Here is a 21584-nt window from a genome sequence, read left to right on the forward strand (position 1 = left end):
GGTATCCTATAAGATTATCCAGGATGAAAGGAGTGTTTCAATTTAGACCCCTTTGCTGGCATTCTAGCCTGCTTGGCAAATGTGTACTGAGGCACATGACTGCTCACAACACCTTAATCATAAACAGCATAAAGAACCTGATCACACAAAAGGCCCTAATAGGTACAGAGCCCTTCGGGGGTGAGGAAGCCCTATTAGAGAACATAAAATATTATTCTAAAAGTGGTTATAGTTAAAGATTTAGAAAAATAAGAGTTTAGAATTGTTAATTTTAACCAGGAATGCTAAACAGGCGCTGCCTCACTGGAGCTGCAGAGTCTTTGTATGGTAAATCTTTTAGATAAATTTAACTGATAACTTCTGCAAAAGGACTGAACTTTGCGTTCATTAAAGAATAGATTACAGAAATGTCTGTTTAGTTCTTTGGCCCATTTTTTGATTGGGTCATTTATTTTTCTGGAGTTGAGCTGGAGGAGTTGCTTGTATATTTTTGAGATTAATCCTTTGTCTGTTGCTTCGTTTGCTATTATTTTCTCCCAATCTGAGGGCTGTCTTTTCACCTTGCTTATAGTTTCCTTTGTTGTGCAAAAGCTTTTAAGTTTCATTAGGTCCCATTTGTTTATTTTGCTTTTATTTCTAAAATTCTGGGATGTGGGTCATAGAGGATCCTGCTGTGATTTATGTCGGAGAGTGTTTTGCCTATGTTCTCCTCTAGGAGTTTTATAGTTTCTGGTCTTACATTTAGATCTTTAATCCATTTTGAGTTTATTTTTGTGTATGGTGTTAGAAAGTGTTCTAGTTTCATTCTTTTACAGGTGGTTGACCAGTTTTCCCAGCACCACTTGTTAAAGAGGTTGTCTTTTTTTCCATTGTATATCCTTGCCTCCTTTGTCGAAGATAAGGTGAAATGACCCAATCAAAAAATGGGCCAAAGAACTAAACAGACATTTCTCCAAGGAAGACATACAGATGGCTAACAAACACATGAAAAGATGCTCAACATCACTCATTATCAGAGAAATGCAAATCAAAACCACAATGAGGTACCATTATACGCCAGTCAGGATGGCTGCTATCCAAAAGTCTACAAGCAATAAATGCTGGAGAGGTTGTGGAGAAAAGGGAGCCCTCTTACACTGTTGGTGGGAATGCAAATTAGTACAGCCACTATGGAAAACAGTGTGGAGATTTCTTAAAAAGCTGGAAATAGAACTGCCATATGACCCAGCAATCCCACTTCTGGGCATACACACTGAGGAAACCAGATCTGAAAGAGACACGTGTACCCTAATGTTCATCGCAGCACTGTTTATAATAGCCAGGACATGGAAGCAACCCAGATGCCCATCAGCAGACGAATGGATGAGGAAGCTGTGGTACATATACACCATGGAATATTACTCATCCATTAAAAAGAATTCATTTGAATCAGTTCTAATGAGATGGATGAAACTGGAGCCCATTATACAGAGCGAAGTAAGCCAGAAAGATAAAGACCATTACAGTATACTAACACATATATATGGAATTTAGAAAGATGGTAATGATAACCCTATATGCAAAACAGAAAAAGAGACTCAGATGTATAGAACAGACTTGTGGACTCTGGGAGAAGGCGAGGGTGGGATGTTTCGAGAGAACAGCATCGAAACATGTATATTATCTAGGGTGAAACAGATAACCAGCCCAGGTTGAGTACGTGAGATAAGTGCTCGGACCTGGTGCACTGGGAAGACCCAGAGGGATCGGGTGGAGAGGGAGGTGGGAGGGAGGAACGGGATGGGGAATACATGTAAATCCATGGCTAATTCATTTCAATGTATGACAAAAACTACTGTAGTGATGTAAAGTAATTAGCCTCCAACTAATAAAAATAAATGGACAAAAAAAAAAAAAAAAAAAAAAAAGAATAGATTACAAAAAAACAGCTTTGCATTCACCTAGGTCATAAAATGTCAATAGGCCCCAAGGCCAGAAGATAATGTACAAGACCCTCATAAACAAAGAAGCATGCAGAAAACACCCTGGTTTCGTGAAGAACAAGCTGATGTAATGTTAAACTATCTTCCCCTTAGAAATGTACTAATTTAGGGTATAAAAGCCACGGTAAAAAATAAAGCATTGCCAGACCCTGCTGCACCCCCCGTCTGGTCACTCTGTCTCTCCCTTGCAGACTTGGCCCTATCAAGGCTGGTCTCGTGTCTCTCTCTCGCCGACGCCGTTCATCCTGAGGGTATCCCCTGGATCCTGCCTAGGCTGGACCCCGGCAGACATATGGCTAACAGAATCTTAATTCCTTTACAATCTCTCCTTTCTTGTTTCTCTGAAACCCCCACTGACAGGCGAGCAGCAGTGGGTGCAATTGAGGGACTCTGGAGGGGCTACTCCCCAGTGTGTCCTGAAGGCTCCACTATCTGCTGTGCCCTAGTAGCTGTTGCCCAAGTGGGTGGGGGTTCTTCTGTCCTTAATCTTCTTTGTGCCAAGGATCAGGCCAATGAAAACTGTGAGCACAGGTCAGGTATTTAGCAGATTTTCCAGCAGGTTATGAAGGGGATTCCTCAGCACATTTTTCCCACTGCTTTTTCCTCCCGTCCTTCAGCTCCTCTCTCCATCTATGCCACTGCTTACAAAGTATTGGGCAGGTCATCATCTTTCCATTTCTGAATGGAAAAGTTTAAATGTTTGAAACCATTTACCTAAGATTGGGACTCAAACCCATGTGGCAGGGACTCTGTGCTATGCTTAGTCACTCAGTTATATCTGACTGGGACTTGAGCCTGGCCAAAACCCACAGTACCTGGTTTTAGGACCTAGTAAAGCTCAGGCTCTTGATATCTCATTGCTAAAAGTTCAGTGAGAGACACAGCCATAGGTAAGAGGTGGATTTGTTTGGATTTAGAGAAGGACACTTCACAGGGAGTGGACCATTGCAGTGGTGCCCATGGAATGTGGTGTGGTTAGTTTTCCTGAGCTGGGTGATTTCATATGCTAATGAGTGGGAGGATCATTCCAACAATTGGGGAACCACCCACTCCTTGGTCTTTTGACAGTGCCTTGGAACTGTCCTGGCACCTCTGATATTTAGCTTGCAGATTGAGGATCAAGGTTTAGTTGAATCTGACTTGTCATCTTGGACCCATTTGATTTTAATCAGTTTATGTTATGCCCTTGGGCTATGTCATTCTTTCAAAAGTTGTGCCCTGCCCCCTTCCCTCCTGTTTCATGCTCTTTTCCTGAGCCCTGTCCAGGCCCACAATGTTGCCTCTACAATCTTCTGGAGGGACAACCAGAAAATAGCTGGCCCTTGGGAGGGAAATACTGTATAATATCCAATCCCTCTAGATATTCAGGCCTTCATCTTCCATGTTTCCTACAACATGTGCAACAACAGCATCTCTCAGTGAACCTGCTAGGGCAGGTGACAGGCACACAATGCCTGCTAGAAGTCCATCTGTTGGTGGCATCCCTTCAAGGGCAATTGGGCTTCCAGGGATAATGTTTGCCACTTTGGGAGTTAGCCCTGCAGGCCTGTTTGGGCCCAAACCCTTCTCCTAAAGTTACAAACATACCCCCAGATCAAATCTTCACTCCACTTTTATGGAACATCTGGTCTGTTGCCTCTTATCAGTTTGTTCTTAAGCCACTTTACTAACTCCTAAAGGATCTGTCCCACTTATTATTATTAAAATAATCCTAATGCCCCTAATAGGACCAGATAACCCACTCCTTTGTCATTACTTCTGTTATTACCTAAAGTGGGTCTATGACAATGAAATGTTTACCATTGGAAACACCCTAAACTGCTCTTATGGAGGACTAGGGGAGGAAATCAGTGACTTACATTCCCTCAGAGCAATAAGAGGATAAGGCTTATGGCTGTTTCACCAGGTTCCCAGTCTCAGGGCACAGGCTTGGATTGCTTTACATCATGGTATCTATTCCCATCTGCAGTGGACAAACCAGCAATGAGTTAAGATTACAACCCCTTAATCCTACCCAGCACTGGTCACTCTGGAGACCTTGGGGATGCCAAACTCCAGTCTGGGGGGTCCCAGGAGGTCGACCTGACTCAACCTACCTAGGGATCTGGTCCTTGTAAGGTTGTCACGCCTCAAACTGCTCAGGGATCTGCCAGTCCAGGGGTTCCATCAAGTCGACATGCCTCGACCTGCCCAGGAATTCCATCTCTAGGAGGCTGTCATGCCTTAGCCTACCTGGGGATCTGCATCCTGACCCAGGGACACCTGGCTCTCAGGTTGCAACAGTATTGGGTAGGATAAGCTTCAGAAAGACTCACCCCTAAGGAAGTCACCCATGGAAACAGAAGGAAGCCTAATAGTTATGGGAATGTGCCGAGTCTCAGGAATAACTCAGGAGCCCAACAAGAACCCCATTGCTTTTCTGGAAAATCTGAAAGAGACCCTCCAAAAGTTTGCCGATCTGGACTTGGACTCTTACGAGGGACAGATGATTTTAAAGATGATTTGCAGCAGACATCGGGATAAATTTACAACAGCTACAGCAACAGGACCCTGATGCCTCTTTGACTAAGATGGTCCAGACAGCCACCAGTATCTCTTATAACAGAGTACACGAGAGGGAGGCCAAAACCCAGGAAAGGGAGAAAAGGAAAGTGAAAAGCCATGCCCACATGCTGGTCGCTCTCCAGGGAAGTCCTATGGCAAAACCCGAATCCTTAAAGGACAAGACATAAGGCAAAAGCCTAATCTGTGTACAAGCGGGACATTGGGCCAAAGAGTGTACAAACTATGACAAGTTTCCTAAAACAGTGGAAACTGTGATAGAATTTATTTTGGGGGGACTTCAAAATCACTGCAGATGATGACTGCAGCCATGGAATTAAAAGATGCTTACTCCTTGGAAGAAAAATTATGACCAACCTAGACAGTTTATCATAAAGCAGAGACATAACTTTGTCATCAAAGGTTCATCTAATTAAAGCTATGATTTTTCTAGTAGTCATGAATGGATGTTGAGACTTGGACTATATATAAAGAAAGCTGAGTGCAAAAAAATTGATGCTTTTGAACTGTGGTGTTAGAGAAGACTCTTGAGAGTCCTTTGGATAGCAAGGAGATCCAACGGGTCCATTCTGAAGGAAATCAGTCCTGAGTATTCATTGAAAGGACTGATGCTGAAGTTGAAACTTCAATACTTTGGCTACCTGGTGCAAAGAACTGACTTACTGGAAAAGACCCTGATGCTGGGAAAGATTGAAGGAAGGAGAAGAAGGGGATGACAAGGGATGAGATGGTTGAATGGCATCACTGACTCAACGGACATGAGTTTGAGTAAACTCCGGGAGTTCCTGATGGACAGGGAGGCCTGGTTTGCTTCAGTCCATGGGGTCGCAAAGAGTTGGACATGACTGAACAACTGAACTGAACTGAACAAGAATTGAAAAGAAAAAAAAAAAAAAAAAAAGCTTGCTGGGATTTTGATTTTAATTATGTTGAATATATATTAATAGATCAATTTGAGAATAATTGATATCTTAGCAGTTTCCAGTCCATGATTATGAAATCTTTCCATTTATTTATATCTTTTTTTAATCAAGGATTTTCTGCTTGTTGACCCTATAAATATTTTGTTAAACATATATAACAATTTCAATTATTGTTGATAGTGTAGGTGAAAGTAATTTTGTAATTCAAATTACTTTTTTTATTGCTTATATACACAAAATTTATTTTTGTATATTTAGCTTGTATTTTGCAACCTTGATATACTTGTTTGTTTGTTTCATAAAATATCTGTTGATTCTGTGGAAATATCTACATGACTTTCAGGTCATCTGTGAATAAAGATAGTTTATTTCTCTCCAATATGTAACTTTTATCTTTTTGTCTTATTGAAATAGTTATGACTTTCAGTATGATACGGAGTAGGAGTGTTGAAAAGTTATACCTTGCATTGCTCCTGATTTTGTGGGAACCTATTATATTTTCTACCTTTAAGTATGATGTTAGCTGTTGGATTTTGTTGTTTTTTAAAAACTGAAGTTGAGGAAGTTCCTCTCTACTTCTAAATCTCAACTACTGAGTTGAGATACTGTAAAGTTGTCCTTTTCATTAAAGGGGACTGGAATGCAAAAGTAGGAAGTCAAGAAACACCTGGAGTTAACAGGCAAATTTGGCCTTGGAATAAGAATGAAGCAGGGCAAAGGCTAACAGAGTTTTGCCAAGAGAATGCACTGGTCATAGCAAACACCCTCTTCCAACAACACAAGAGAAGACTCTACACATGGACATCACCAGATGGTTGACACCAAAATCAGATTGATTATATTCTTTGCAGCCAAAGATGGAGAAGCTCTATATAGTCAGCAAAAACAAGACCAGGAGCTGACTGTGGCTCAGATCATGAACTCCTTATTGCCAAATTCAGACTTAAATTGAAGAAAGTAGGGAAAACCACTAGGCCATTCAGGTATGACCTAAATCATCCCTTATACAGTGGAAGTGAGAAATAGATTTAAGGGACTAGATTTGATAGACAGATCTATGCCTGATGAACTATGGATGGAGCTTTGTGACATTGTACGGGAGACAGGGATCAAGACCATCCCCATAGAAAAGAAATGCAATAAAGCAAAATGGTTGCCTGAGGAGGCCTTACAAAATACCTGTGAAAAGGGAAGTGAAAAGCAAAGGAGAAAAGGAAAGATATTCCATTTGAATGCAGAGTTCCAAAGAATAGCAAGGAGAGATAAGAAAGTCTTCCTCAGCAATTAATGCAAAGAAATAGAAGAAAACAACAGAATGGGAAAGACTAGAGATCTCTTTAAGAAAATTAGAGATACTAAGGGAACATTTCATGCAAAGAAGGGCTCAATAAAGGACAGAAATGGTATGGACCTAACAGGAGCAGAAGATATTAAGAACAGGTGGCAAGAATACACAGAAAAACTGTACAAAAAAGATCTTCATGATCCAGATAATCATGATGATGTGATCACTCACTTAGAGCCAGACATCCTGGAATGTGAAGTCAAGTGGGCCTTAGGAAGCATCACTATGAACAAAGCTTGTGGAGGTGATGGAATTCCAGTTGAGCTATTTCAAATCCTGAAAGATGATGTTGTGAAAGTGCTGCACTCAATATGCCAGCAAATTTGGAAAACTCCGCAGTGGCCACAGAACTGAAAATATCAGTTTTCATTCAAATCCCAAAAAGGCAATGCCAAAGAATGCTCAAACTACTGCACAATTGCACTCATCTCACACGCTAGTAAAGTAATGCTCAAAATTCTCCAAACCAGGCTTTAGCAATGTGTGAACCATAAACTTCCAGATGTTCAAGCTAGATTTAGAAAAGGCAGAGGAACCAGAGATCAAATTGTCAACATCCACTGGATCATCAAAAAAGCAAGAGAGTTCCAGAAAAACATCTATTTCTGCTTTGTTGACTATGCCAAAGACTTTGACTGTGTGGATCACAATAAACTGTGGAAAATTCTGAAAGAGATGGGAATACCAGATCACCTGACCTGCCTCTTGAGAAACCTGTATGCAGGTCAGGAAGCAACAGTTAGAACTGGACATGGAAAAACAGACTGGTTCCAAATAGGAAAAGGAGTACGTCAAGGCTGTATATTGTCACCCTGCTTATTTAACTTAATATGCAGAGTACATCATGAGAAACGCTGGGCTGGAAGAAGCACAAGCTGGAATCAAGATTGCTGGGAGAAATATCAATAACCTTAGATATGCAGATGACACCACCCTTATGGCAGAAAGTGAAGAGAAACTAAAAAGCCTCTTGATGAAAGTGAAAGAGGAGAGTGAAAAAGCTGGCTTAAAGCTCAATATTCAGAAAACTAAGATCATGGCATCTGGTCCCGTCACTTCATGGGAAGTAGATGGGGAAACAGTGGAAACAGTGTCAGACTTTATTTTTGGGGGCTGCAAAATCATTGCACATGATGATTGCAACCATGAAATTAAAAGACACTTACTCCTTGGAAGGAAAGTTATGACCAACCTAGATAGTATATTAAAAAGCAGAGACATTACTTTGCCAACAATGGTCCATCTAGTCAAAGCTATGGTTTTTCCAGTGGTCATGTATGGATATCAGAGTTGGACTGTGAAGAAAGCTGAGTCCCGAAAAATTGATGGCTTTTGAACTGTGGTGTTGGAGAAGACTCTTGAGAGTCCCTTGGACTGCAAGGAGATCCAACCAGTCCATCCTAAAGGAGATCAGTCCTGGGTGTTCATTGGAAGGACTGATGCTGAAGCTGAAACTCCAATACTTTGGCCACCTCATGTGAAGAGTTGACTCATTGGAAAAGACCCTGATGCTGGGAGGGATTGGGGGCAGGAGGAGAAGGGGGCGACAGAGGATGAGATGGCTGGATGGAATTTCACTGATTCTAGGTTCTCTCAGCTGATGTATAAAGGAATATATGTTTATATACTAACTGATAAAGTATATATTTAAATATGTAGTCTTCTGTATCTGCACTGAATTAAACATGTTTATACTGATATCTGTATCCCCTTTTCTTGCTGTAATATCACATTCCATCAGTGTAAACATGGCCATATCTGGCATTTACTTATCAAAATGTTCATTTCGCTATAAGGAGAATGATTTGTCCATATTCCACATGTAACAAAGTACTGTGAAGAATGCAGAGCTTATGTGCAGTTCCTTTTACAGTTAGTTTTGCAGACTCCACTAATTTCCAAAATTACATGAATTAATACCCTTTCTCCCGACCTTCAATGTAGTTTTTTGACTTATGATTTTATGTGTTTGTTCTCTTCCCTCCTTTATTTTTGATACCTAGACCAGTGACTGCACATTTTTTTTATACTCTTTTACTTCTTCTATTTTTATTACTTTGGGGTAATTCTTTTCCTCACTTATTTTCACTTATGCAGGAAATTTTTATATATCCTTCATATGACTTTATGTAAATCATTCAATTGTGTCAAGTGTCTTTTGTTTTCCATGTAATCCAGTTTCCTTTCTGACATGATCTTTTCTCTCTCATTTATTTTATGAATTCTGCAAGTTCCCAACATTTTCCTATTGTAGGTCCATTTATTCTCTAAGTTTTATTTTAAGCATTTTATTACCTTCTTTTTTAAATGCATTCACTCACTTAAAAAATATATTGAAATATTATTTTGCTAGTCTCCTCTGATTTATGGTTGTATTTTCTGGCAAGTATTATTTTGCTTTTAATTGGCTCTGATTTTATACTTTTAATTATTTTTAAATTTAAAAATATATGGCATTTTTTGGTATTAATAATTTAATGAACTGGTTCACTTATTAGCAGAACAATCATAGTGTTGAAATATTTAAAGTCACTTTCCCTTTTTCTCAAGTAAAGCTTTCCCCTTATTGTCACAATGAGGATTTATTCTTTCATATGTAGCTTTCTCCTTAATTTCCCAGTACTTATACTCTTGTCATCTCAACTTATTTTCTTTTTTTAATCTATTGGTTATTAAAGTATACCCATTGTTCCCACACTGAGCTAGGTAATTTCTGAGTTGGAGTGAATCTTAGCCAGTATTTTTTGGATACCATTTTCTCTTGTGTGTACTGTGGTAAATTACACATACTGGTCATGCATACATAGGTTTATTTCTGGACACTTGACTCTATTCAATTGGTGTATATGTCTATCTTTGCACCAACATCACATCTTATTGATAACTGTAACTTTGTAATAATAAAATTTGAAATTGGGAAGTGTCAGTAATCCAATTTGTAATCTGAAAGTGAAAGGTTGTTGCTGAACCACAAAAGATGCCGGGATTCTTGGCCTCTGGAGGAGAAGAATTCAATCCAGGGCCAGAGACGAGGCTTGATCGCTCAGAGCTTTTGTGTAATAAAGTTTTATTAAAGTATAAAAGAGATAGAGAAAGCTTCTGACATAGACATCAGGAGGGGGCAGAAAGAGTGCCCCCCCCTGCTAGTCTTTAGCTGGATGTTATATAGCTACTAGCAGTCTGCTAATTAAAAAAAGAAAATCGCTCAAAACTCAGAGAATGGCACGAGGACCCTCACCCACATCACGCATTTTGAGATAGCATTGGAACCAGGTGAATCATTCTGGGCCATAAAATGATTAACATGAATCTTGAAGAAAGGCAGATTTCCATACAGATATATAGTTTTATTAACATAAATTAGGAGAACAACGTATGAGTGTAACATACCAGTTTGTCAACCAGATTCTGAGCCTTTATGCAAAGGGATTTAAAGACAGAGTCTAGGGTAAATACATAGCTAAAGACAAACATTTCCATAAGAAAAATACATTGGTTAGCTCAAGGTTTGAGAAAAGTTAAGTTCAGGTGGAACCAGGTGTCATTATGGCAACACAGAATTTTAAGAGAAACCTCTTTTTAAATTTGTATACATAAGGGAAAATATATATATATATATATATATATATATATATATATATATATATAAAACACTAGTTTGTTTCCTCCTGCTGCTTAAGAGAGAGATAAAAATATCTGACACTTGCAGCCTATTTCCTCCATTTGGAGACCCCTGGCCTTCCTGCCTGTTACCTTCTCAAAAGTTTTATGAGATTGTTTTGCCTACTGAGGGTCTTGCACTTCCATATGAATTTTTAATATCAGCCTTTTCAATTCTCTACAAAAGGTCACTCAGATTTTGATAGGAATTGTGTTGATTCATAGGTTGTTTGGGGGAATTTGGCATATTAACAATATTAACTCATTTAATTTACAAACGTAGGATTGCCCTGTTTATCTAAGTCTTCTTTATTTCAACAATGTTTTGTACTTTAAAGTCAGGCTTGTTGGTTAATTCTTAAGCATTTTATATTGTAAATGTTATTGTAAATTAATGGCTTTCTTAATGTTCTCAGATTGTTTATTGCTAGTGTATGGGAATACAACTGATCTTTATGTGTTAATCTTCTATCCTGAAACTGCTAAATTCATTTATTAGCTCTAAAATGTTGCTTTGTATATGTGTGTGTGTGTGTTTGTGTGTGTGTGCATGTATTCTTGAGGATTTTCTCTATGTAAAATAATTTTATCAGCACCTAGAGTTAGTTTTACTTCCTTCCAATTTGCATATCAACTGTTTCTTTTCCTTATCAGAATGCCTTGGCTAGAATTTCTAGTACAGAGTTGATTCAAGAAGCAAAAGGAGGCATCATTGTCATAATCCCAACCTTAGCAGAAAGCTTTTGGTATTTCAAGTATAATCTTGGTTGTGAGATTTTCATATATAGATATTTCATGTTGAAACTTCTTTTCTATCACTAGTTGATAGACATACAACTTTGTTGACTGTTTTATAGAGGAAGACTGTTGGATTTTTCAGATGCCTTTTCTGTATGAGTCAAGATTATCATATGCTCTTTTCTTTATTCTATTTACATTATATATTACATTGATGTTTATATATTGAAACACATTGCATTCCTTAGAGAACACACTTTGAAATGGAGTATCATCGCTTTTAAGGTGTTGCTGTATTCAATTTGACAATATTTTGTTGAAGATTTTCCATTTATGTTCATAGGAAATTGACCTAAAGTTTATTTTTTGTGTGTGATGTCTTTGGCTAATAAGGGTAATTCTGGCCTCATGGAATGAGTTAAGAAATGTTATCTCAGAAGGATAAAATATTAACATACAGATTTTTTTTTTACACTGAAATATCAGAAAAAGAATGTAAGCAAGCAATGCACTTAAAAAATGCATCAAAAAAGCTACATACTTAGGAAGATAAGAGATAAGATACTCCTTACCAAGGTGAAAGACTTATGCTGAGAGCTAATAAAGAAAATAGACCGGGATGGGGAATACATGTAAATCCATGGCTAATTCATTTCAATGTATGACAAAAACCACTGTAATGATGTAAAGTAATTAGCCTCCAACTAATAAAAATAAATGGAAAAAAAAAGAAAATAGAGCAATATTTAAAGAAATGGAAAAATATCCTATTCTCTTGGATTGGAAGCATTGATATTGTTAAAATAGCCATACTACTGAAAACAAATCTACATATTTAATACAATACTTATTAAAATGCCAATAACATTTTCCACAAAACTAGAACAGATTATTCTAAAATTTGTATGGCATCATAAAAGAACCAGAATTGCTAAAGTAATCTTGAGGAAAAAGAACAAAGCAAGAGGCATAACCCTCCTAGACTTCAGACAATACTACAAAGCTACCGTGATCAAAACTGCATGGTATTGGTACAAAAACAGACATATTGATCAATCAAACAGAATAGAGAGGCCAGGAATAAACCCAAACACCTATGGTCAGCCAATCTTTGACAAAGGAGGTAAGACTATACAATGGAGAGAAGACAGGCTCTTAAGCAAGTAATAATGAGAAAATTGGATAGCTGCATGCAAACCAATGTAGTTAGAACACAGCCTCACACCATATCCAAATTCAAACTCAAAATGGCATAAGTACTTAAATATAAGCCATGACACCATAAAACCCCTAAGAAGAGAACATAGGTAAAATACTCTAACATAAATTGTATCAATGTTTTCTTAGGTCAGCTTCCCAAGGCAATAGAAGTGAAAGCAAAAATAAACAAACTGGACATAATAAAACTTCTAAGCTTTTCACAGCAAAAGAAACCATAAAACAAAAAGACAATCTATGGATTAGGAGAAAATATTTGCAAATGATGCAACTGACAAGAGTTTAATTTCCAAAATATACAAATAGTTCATACTTTCAATAATAAGAAACAACCCAATATAATAACAGGGAGAAGACGTTTCTCCAAAGAAGACATATAGATGGGCAATAGGCATATAAAAAGATGCTCATCATCACTTATTATTCAGTTTGGTTCAGTTCAGTTCAGTCGCTCAGTCATGTCCCACTCTTTGCAACCCCATGAATCACAGCACGCCAGGCCTCCCTGTCCATCACAAACTCCCAGAGTTTACTCAAACTCATGCCCATCGAGTCGGTGATGCCATCCAGCCATCTCATCCTCTGTCGTCCCCTTCTCCTCCTGCCCCCAATCCCTTCCAGCATCAGGGTCTTTTCCAATGAGTCAACTCTTCACATGAGGTGGCCAAAGTATTGGAGTTTCAGCTTCAGCATCAGTCCTTCCAATGAACACCCAGGACTGATCTCCTTCAGGATGGACTGGTTGGATCTCCTTGCAGTTCAAGGGACTCTCAAGAGTCTTCTCCAACACCACAGTTCAAAAGCATCAATTTTTCGGCACTCAGCTTTCTTCACAGTCCAACTCTGACATCTATACATGACCACTGGAAAAACCATAGCCTTGACTGGATGGACCTTTGTTGGCAAAGTAATGTCTCTGCTTTTTAATATGCTATCTAAGTTGGTCATAACTTTCCTTCCAAGGAGTAAGCATCTTTTAATTTCATGGCTGCAATCACCATCTGCAGTGATTTTGGAGCCCCAAAAAATAAAGTCTGACACTGTTTCCACTGTCTCCCCATCTAGAAATGCAAACAAAAAGCAAAATGAGTTACCACTTCATACTGGTCACAATGGCCATCATAAAATGTCTACAAATAATAAATTTTGAAGAGAGTGTGGAAAAAAGATAATCCTTTTACACTGTTGTTGGGAATTAATAATTGGTGCAGCCAATAAGGAAAACAGTATGGAGCTTCCTCAAAAAAACTAAAAAATAGAATGCCATATATGATCCAGCAGTCCCACTGCTGAATGCATATACCCATGCAAAACTATGATTTGAAAAGATATATGTATCCCTATGGGCTTTCTCGTTACCTCAGCTGGTAAAGAATCCACCTTCAATGCAAGAGACACTGGTTTGATTCCTGGGTGAGAAAGACCTGCTAGAGAATGCATAGGCTATCCATTCTGGTATTCTTGGGCTTCCCTGGTGGCTCAGACAGGAAAGAATCCACCTGCAATGTGGGAGACCTGGGTTTGATCCCTGGGTTGGGAAAATCCCCTGGAGGAGGGCATGGCAACCCATTCCAGTATTCTTGCCTGGAGAATCTCCATGGACAGAAGAGCATAGCAGGCTACAGTCCATGAGTGGCAAAGAGTTGGGAATGACTGAGTGCATAAACACAGCACATTTTCACAAGATAGCTGCAATGTTCATAGTAGCACTATTTGCAAAAGCTAAGACATAGAAATAATCTAAATGTCTACTGGCAAACTAATAGATAAAGTGATATATGTGTGTGTGTGTGCAATATATGTATATGTGTGTATACATATATGTATACATATGCACATATGTATACACATATACACATGTGTATATATACACATATATATATATACACACATATATTATATACATGGAAAGCGGAAGTGCTAGTCACTCAGTTGTGTCTGACTCTTTGCAGTTCCAAGGATTGTAGCCCACCAGGCTCCTCTGTCCACGGGACTCTCCAGGTATAGTCCTGATATGATTATTGTTTGCTGGAGGTCTTCAGCCATATTATATTAGTTTGATCAATAGTCCACAGACAGTGCAATTTATGGTGAAAAGGGTTTTGTTCTGAAGGACTAGAGTCTTAGTAGCTGAGGTCAGTCATACAGGAGATGTATGCTCTTATAAATGATCCCCAATAAAATCTCAAGTTTTGAGTGCTCTTCGTTGGTTGACAAAATTACACATGTGTTACCACACATTATTCCTGGGAGAACAAAACAGGTCCATATAAATCTCGGACTTCACCCATGCACATTTTTTTTCCTTGATTATTTTCTACCCCACGTCCAAGGTAAGGAGCAGTGGTTGCGCTTTGCTGGAGCAGCTGTGAAGAGATACCCCACATTCAAGGTAAGAAACCCAAGCAAGATGGTAGACACTGAGAGAGGACATCAGAGGGCAGATAGACTGAAACCACAATCACAGACAACTAGCCAATCTGATCACATGGACCACAGCCTTGTCTAACTCAATGAAACTAAGCCATGTTGTGTGGGGCCACCCAAGAAGGACAGGTCATGGTAAAGAAGTCTGACAGAATGTGGTCCACTGGAGAAGAGAATGGCAAACCACTTCAGTATTCTTGCCTTGAGAACCCCATGAACAGTATGAAAAGGCAAAAAGATAGGACACTGAAAAGATGAACTCCCCAGGTAGGTAGGTGCCCAACATGCTACTGAAGATCAGTGGAGAAATGACTCCAGAAAGAATGAAGGGATGGAACCAAAGTAAAAAAACAAACAAACAAAAACCAGTTGTAGATGGGACTGGTGATAGAAGCAAGGTTTGATGCTGTAAAGAGCAATATTACATAGGAACGTGGAATGTTTGGTCCATGAATCGAGGCAAATTGGAAGTGGTCAAACAGGGGATGGCAAGAGTGAACATCGACATTCTAGGAATCAGCGAACTAAGATGGACTGGAATGGGTGAATTTAACTCAGATGACCATTATATCTACTACTGTGAGCAGGAATTTCTTAGAAGAAATGGAGTAGCCATCATAGTCAACAAGAGTCCAAAATGCAGTACTTGTATGCAATCTCAAAAATGACAGAATGAACTCTGTTCATTTCCAAGGCAAATCATTCAATATCAAGGTAATCCAAGTCTATGCCCCAACCAGTAATGCTGAAAAAGCTGAAGTTGACCAGTTCTAGGAAGACCTACAAGACCTTCTAGAACTAACACCCAAAAATGATATCCTTTCTATTATAGGGGAATGGAATGCAAAAGTAGGAAGTCAAGAAACAGCTGGAGTAACAGGTAAATTTGGCCTTGGAGTATGGAATGAAGCAGGACAAAGGCTAATAGAATTCTGCCAAGAGAACATACTGGTCTTAGCAAATACCCTCTTCCAAAAACACAAGAGAAGACGCTACACAGGGACATCACCAGATGGCTGACACTGAAATCAGGTTGATTATATCCTTTGCAGCCAAAGATGGAGAAGTTCTATACAGTCAGCAAAAATGGACTGTGGCTCATAACATGAACACCTTATTGTCAAATTCAGACTTAAATTGAAGACAATGAAGAAAATATTATAACATTCAATATTCAATCACCTATACCATTCAGGTATGACCTAAATCAAATCCCTTATGACTATACAGTGGAAGTGAGAAATAGATTTAAGGGACTAGATCTGATAGAGTGCCTGATGAACTATGGATGGAGGTTTGTGACATTGTACAGGAGACAGGGATTAAGACCATCCCCATGGAAAAGAAATGCAAAAAAGCAAAATGGCTGTCTAAGGAGGCCTTACAAATAGCTGTGAAAAGAAGGGAAGTAAAAAGCAAAGGAGAAAAGGAAAGATATACCCATTTGAATGCAGAGTTCCAAAGAATAGCAAGGAGAGACAAGAAAGTCTTCCTCAGTGATCAATGCAAAGAAATAGAGGAAAACAATAGAATGGAAAAGACTAGAGATCTCTTCAAGAAAATTAGAGATACTAAGGGAACATTTCATGCAAAGATGGGCTCAATAAAGGACAGAAATGGTATGGACCTAACAGGAGGAGAAGATATTAAGAAGAGGTGGCAAAAAATACACAGAAGAACTGTACAAAAAAGATCTTCATGACCCAGATGATCATGATGGTGTGATCACTCACCTAGAGCCAGACATCCTGGAATATGAAGTCAAATGGGCCTTAGGAAGCATCACTACAAACAAAGCTAGTGGAGGTGATGGAATTTCAGTTGAGCTATTTCAAATCTGAAAGATGATGTTTTAAAAGTGCTGCACTCAATATCCCACCAAGTTTGGAAAACTCAGCAGTGGCCACAGGACTGGAAAAGGTCAGTTTTCATTCCAATCCCAAGGAAAGACAATGCCAAAGAATGCTCAAACTACTGCACAATTGCACTCATCTCACAAGATAGTAAAATAATGCTCAAAATTTTCCAAGCCTGGTTTAAGCAATATGTGAACCATGAACTTCCAGATGTTCAAGCTAGTTTTAGAAAAGGCAGTGGAACCAGAGATAAAATTGCCAACATCCGATGGATCATTGAAAAAGCAAGAAAGTTCCAGATAAACATCTATTTCTGCTTCATTGACTATGCCAAAGCCTTTGACTGTATGGATCACAATAAACTGGAAAATTCTGAGAGAGATGGGAATACCAGACCACCTGACCTGCCTCTTGAGAAACCTGCATGCAGATCAGGAAGCGACAATTAGAACTGGACATGGAAAAACAGACTGGTTCCAAATAGGAAAAGGCTGTATATTGTCACCCTGCTTATTTAACTTATATGCAGAGTACATCATGAGAAACACTGGGCTGGATGAAGCACAAGCTGGAATCAAGATTGCCAGGAGAAATATCAATAACCTCAGATATGCAGATGACACCACCCTTATGGCAGAAAGTGAAGAAGAACTAAAGAGCCCCTTGATGAAAGTGAAAGAGGAGAGTGAAGAAGTTGGCTTAAAGCTCAACATTCAGAAAACTAAGATCATGGCATCTGGTCCCATCACTTCATGGAAAATAGATGGGGAAACAGTGGCTGACTTTATTTTTTGGGCTCCCAAATCACTGCAGATGGTGATTGCAGCCATGAAATTAAGAGACGTTTACTCCTTGGAAGGAAAGTTATGACCAACCTAGACAGCATATTCAAAAGCAGAGACATTAGTCAACAAAGGTCCATTTAGTCAAGGCTCTGGTTTTTCCAGTGGTCATATATTAATGTGAGAGTTGGACTACAAAGAAAGCTGAGCACAGAAGAATTGATGCTTTTGAACTGTGGTGTTGGAGACGACTCTTGAGAGTCCCTTGGACTGCAAGGAGAATCAACCAGTCTACCCTAAAGGAAATCCATCCTGACTATTCATTGGAAGCACTGATGCTGAAGCTGAAACTTCAATACTTTGGCCACCTGATGCAAAGAGCTGACTCATTTGAAAAGACCCTGATGCTGGGAAAGATTGAGGGCAGGAGGAGAAGGGGCCAGCAGAGGATGTGATGGTTGGCTGGCATCACTGACTCAATGGATATAGGGTTGGGTGGACTCCGGGAGTTGGTGATGGACACGAGGCCTGGCATGTTGTTGTTCATGGGGTTGCAAAGAGTTGGACACAACTGAGCAATTGAACTGAACTGATTTTAATCTGTATCCTTTCACTGTGATCAGCCATTATTATGGTTATAACATCTTTTCTGAGTTCTGTCTTCTTAGAAAGTTAAGTCCGAGAGTAATCTTAAGGGATTCCTGACACATTTACCTTTTAGCTTGCATTGTTATTTTCTTTTTATTAAAATTATTATTCAGGTGCAATTCATGAAAGTCGTTTCATTATTATTTTCCTGTTTAAAAAATTTTGTCAAGTTTTTGCCTTTGCTATGTACTTAGAGAAAACAGAGAGGCAGAAGGTTAGATTAAGATGTAAACTCACAGTCCTATCTAACTAGGTTTGATTTTCTCTCTTATTTTTCTATTAATTTTTCTTTCTTGGCTTTTGAAATCTATTCCTCTTCTTTTTAAACTTTCTTTTTTCCTCTTCAATTTAAAATTTTTTTCTACTTGGAAATTATCCTTGTCTTTCCTACTTTCCTTTGTGCCTATATACCTTACTGCCCTTCTACTTTCTTGCCTTTCATAGATAGTTCTTCTACTTTCCATACTTCTACTTTTCTATACTTCTATTTTTTACTTCTACTTTCTTCCATAGCTGCGGCTTCTACTTTCTTGCCTTCCATAGCTACTGTTGTATTTCCAACATTCACACTTGACCCAGGCAACTCTATCATTAATTAATAATATCTACCAATTCTTGAATAAGACAAAGACATGGAGTGCTTGATTATTATTCTCTACTCTCATACATTTTATTATATTATTTCCATGTCATTTTATATCTCTCAAATTAGGAAGTACTACTATTTCTGTTACTTGTTATAAATCACATGCAATTATTCAGCTCTGCCAATTTCTTCTCTCATCATTTCCCCCCATTATGATCTTTCCATTGAGACAAATTTCTTTTTGTCTTCATACTTCATTTTATTGCTCTTTGTAGATATTGTGATTTTTACAATTGAAAGTTTAAAGCAACTGTTCCTGGTGCAAATCCATCAGTATCATTTTTCCAACAGTGTTTGTTTGCTTTGTATCTGTATATCACATTTTGATAATTCTTGCAATATTTCAAATTTACTTCTATGACTAATGAAGACTTAGATGATTATTTTTTAGCAATGAAGTTTTTTTAAAAGTATGTACAAAAAAATAAAAAAAATAAAGTATATACATTGTTTTTTAAAGGATATAATGTAATTGCACACCTAGTACACGATGATGTCATCATAGAGTACTATGATGTAAACATAACTTTATATTCACTAGGAAGACAAAATATTCATGTGACTTGCTTTATTGTGGTGGTCAGGAACTGAATCCACAATAATGCCAATGTATACCAGTACCCTGTAGAAGGAAATGGCAACCCACTCCAGTATTTATGCCTGAAGAATCCCATGGACAGGTGAGCCTTGTGGGCTACAGTCCATTGGGTGCAAAGAGTCAGACATGACTGAAATGACTTAGCATGCATACCAGTATCCTGTAATTATTTTGATGAGAGTTTATGAGAAGTAACCTCTCAAAAATTGTTCAATGTATCTTAATTTTGCCCATATTCTTGAATAATAGCTTAGTTAGCCATATTACTTTAGTTTGACTATTACATATATTCTCTGTGAAAGAAAGTGAAAGTGAAAGTCACTCAGTGGTATCCAACTCTTTGCGACCTCATGGACTATACACTCCATGGAATTCTCCAGGCCAAGAATACTGGAGTAGGTAGCCTTTCCTTTCTCCAGAGGATCTTCCCAACCCAGGGATTGAACCCAGGTCTCCCACATTTCAGGCGGATTTGTGACCAACTGAGCTACCAGGGAATCCTATATTCTCTGTGTATTGAAGAAAAATGTTCTCTGTTGCATTTTCTTGCTACTGTAAGTCTGCTGTCAGCCTAATTATTATTTCATTACAAGTAATATGATTTTTAAGGAAACTAACAACTTTAGGATCTCAACGCCTTGGCATTTTTCTATTTTACTGTAATATATCTATGTATCATTTTTTATTTAGTTGCTTTGGAATCCATTGTACATCTTAAATGTGAAAGAGTGTACTTTTAATCAAATTTGAGAAATCTAATCTATTTTCCCTTGAAATATTACTACCTGTTCATTCTATATTTCTAGAATTCATGTATGACATAAATTAGATCTTATAAGTATATCTTTTAACTCAACATTTCAGTATGTTTTTGAAAATTGTTTTAATTTCTGGATTTTTAAAAAAATGTTGGATGTACTTTATCTTGATGTCTTATTTTTTATTATAATTTTATTTAGTTTATATGTTTAATAATTTTAAATATGCTAATTTATACTCATCATGTGAGATTTAGGGGACTCATTCTATTTATTTTGATCTTGAGGATCATGCAGGATCATTTTCTGATTCATTTTATTACTTTGGATTGTGTGTTCACTTTTAAATTTTGCTTTACCTGTAGGAATGCTTTATAGCCTGCATTTATGACTTTTCTAGCAAACTTTTTAACTGGTTCTGCAAGTCACTATAAGAGAGTCACTGGCCTCACACTGCTTTTCATGTTAATGTCTTGGGATCATGTATCATTCCAGGTTCTCCAGAAAAACAGAACCAATAGGATAATCTATCATTTATCTATCATCTGTCTATCTATGTCATTATCATTATGTGCTATATACAAAAAGATGTATTATAAGAAATTGGCTACTACAATTATGAAAACTGGCAAAACCAGTGCAAAATCTGCAGAGACAATGTCCTCATTGAGTCTGAAGCCACTTCTAGAGAAGTTATCTTGCTTTGAGCCCAAGGCCAGGAGACTGCTGTAGAGCCAGGCAGAGCTAGTGTCCAGTTTGAAGGCCATCAGACAGCAGAATTCTCTTACTTGAGAAAATGTCTATCTTTTGCTATATTCAGGCATTTGAGTGATTGGATAGGCCCATCTACATTATGAAGGGGGATTGCTTTACTCACAAATACTGATTTAAATATTAATCTCATCCCAAATCACACTCACAGAAACACACAGATTAATGTTTAATATCTGGCCTGGTCAAGTTAACACATAAAATTAATCATCACAGACTGTGATGACAAAGTAAATTCAAATCTCAATTAACAAAGTGAAAGAGCTTACATTATGTATTCTTAGAGGATAATTCTTTAATCTTATATTCTGAAACCAGGTAAAATGAGCTAAGTTTTGTTGTCCGTTCTTTGTTTTTTTTTTTTTTTCTGTTTAATCTTATGCTCATGGATGAAATATTTCAAATTAAATAATTTAGTAATTATTCAGATATATTTATATAATGGTCTTAGTTCCAATTCCCTATCATTACTCTCTTAAAATGTTTTTTCATTATCACTGGGAAGACATTAAATTCTATTTCTTCAGTTGCAGATACTGGGAACCCTCTTAGCCTATCCCTTTCCTAGGGTGGTTGCTGCATGACCGCTTATATTTATTGGTCTTTGTTTCATTTCTATTCTCTTGGAATCTGAGGATTTCTCTATTAGTCACATTCTTTTATACAAGCT

This window comes from Odocoileus virginianus, unplaced genomic scaffold, assembly GCF_023699985.2.
Source record: "Odocoileus virginianus isolate 20LAN1187 ecotype Illinois unplaced genomic scaffold, Ovbor_1.2 Unplaced_Contig_10, whole genome shotgun sequence".
Lineage (NCBI taxonomy): Eukaryota > Metazoa > Chordata > Mammalia > Artiodactyla > Cervidae > Odocoileus > Odocoileus virginianus.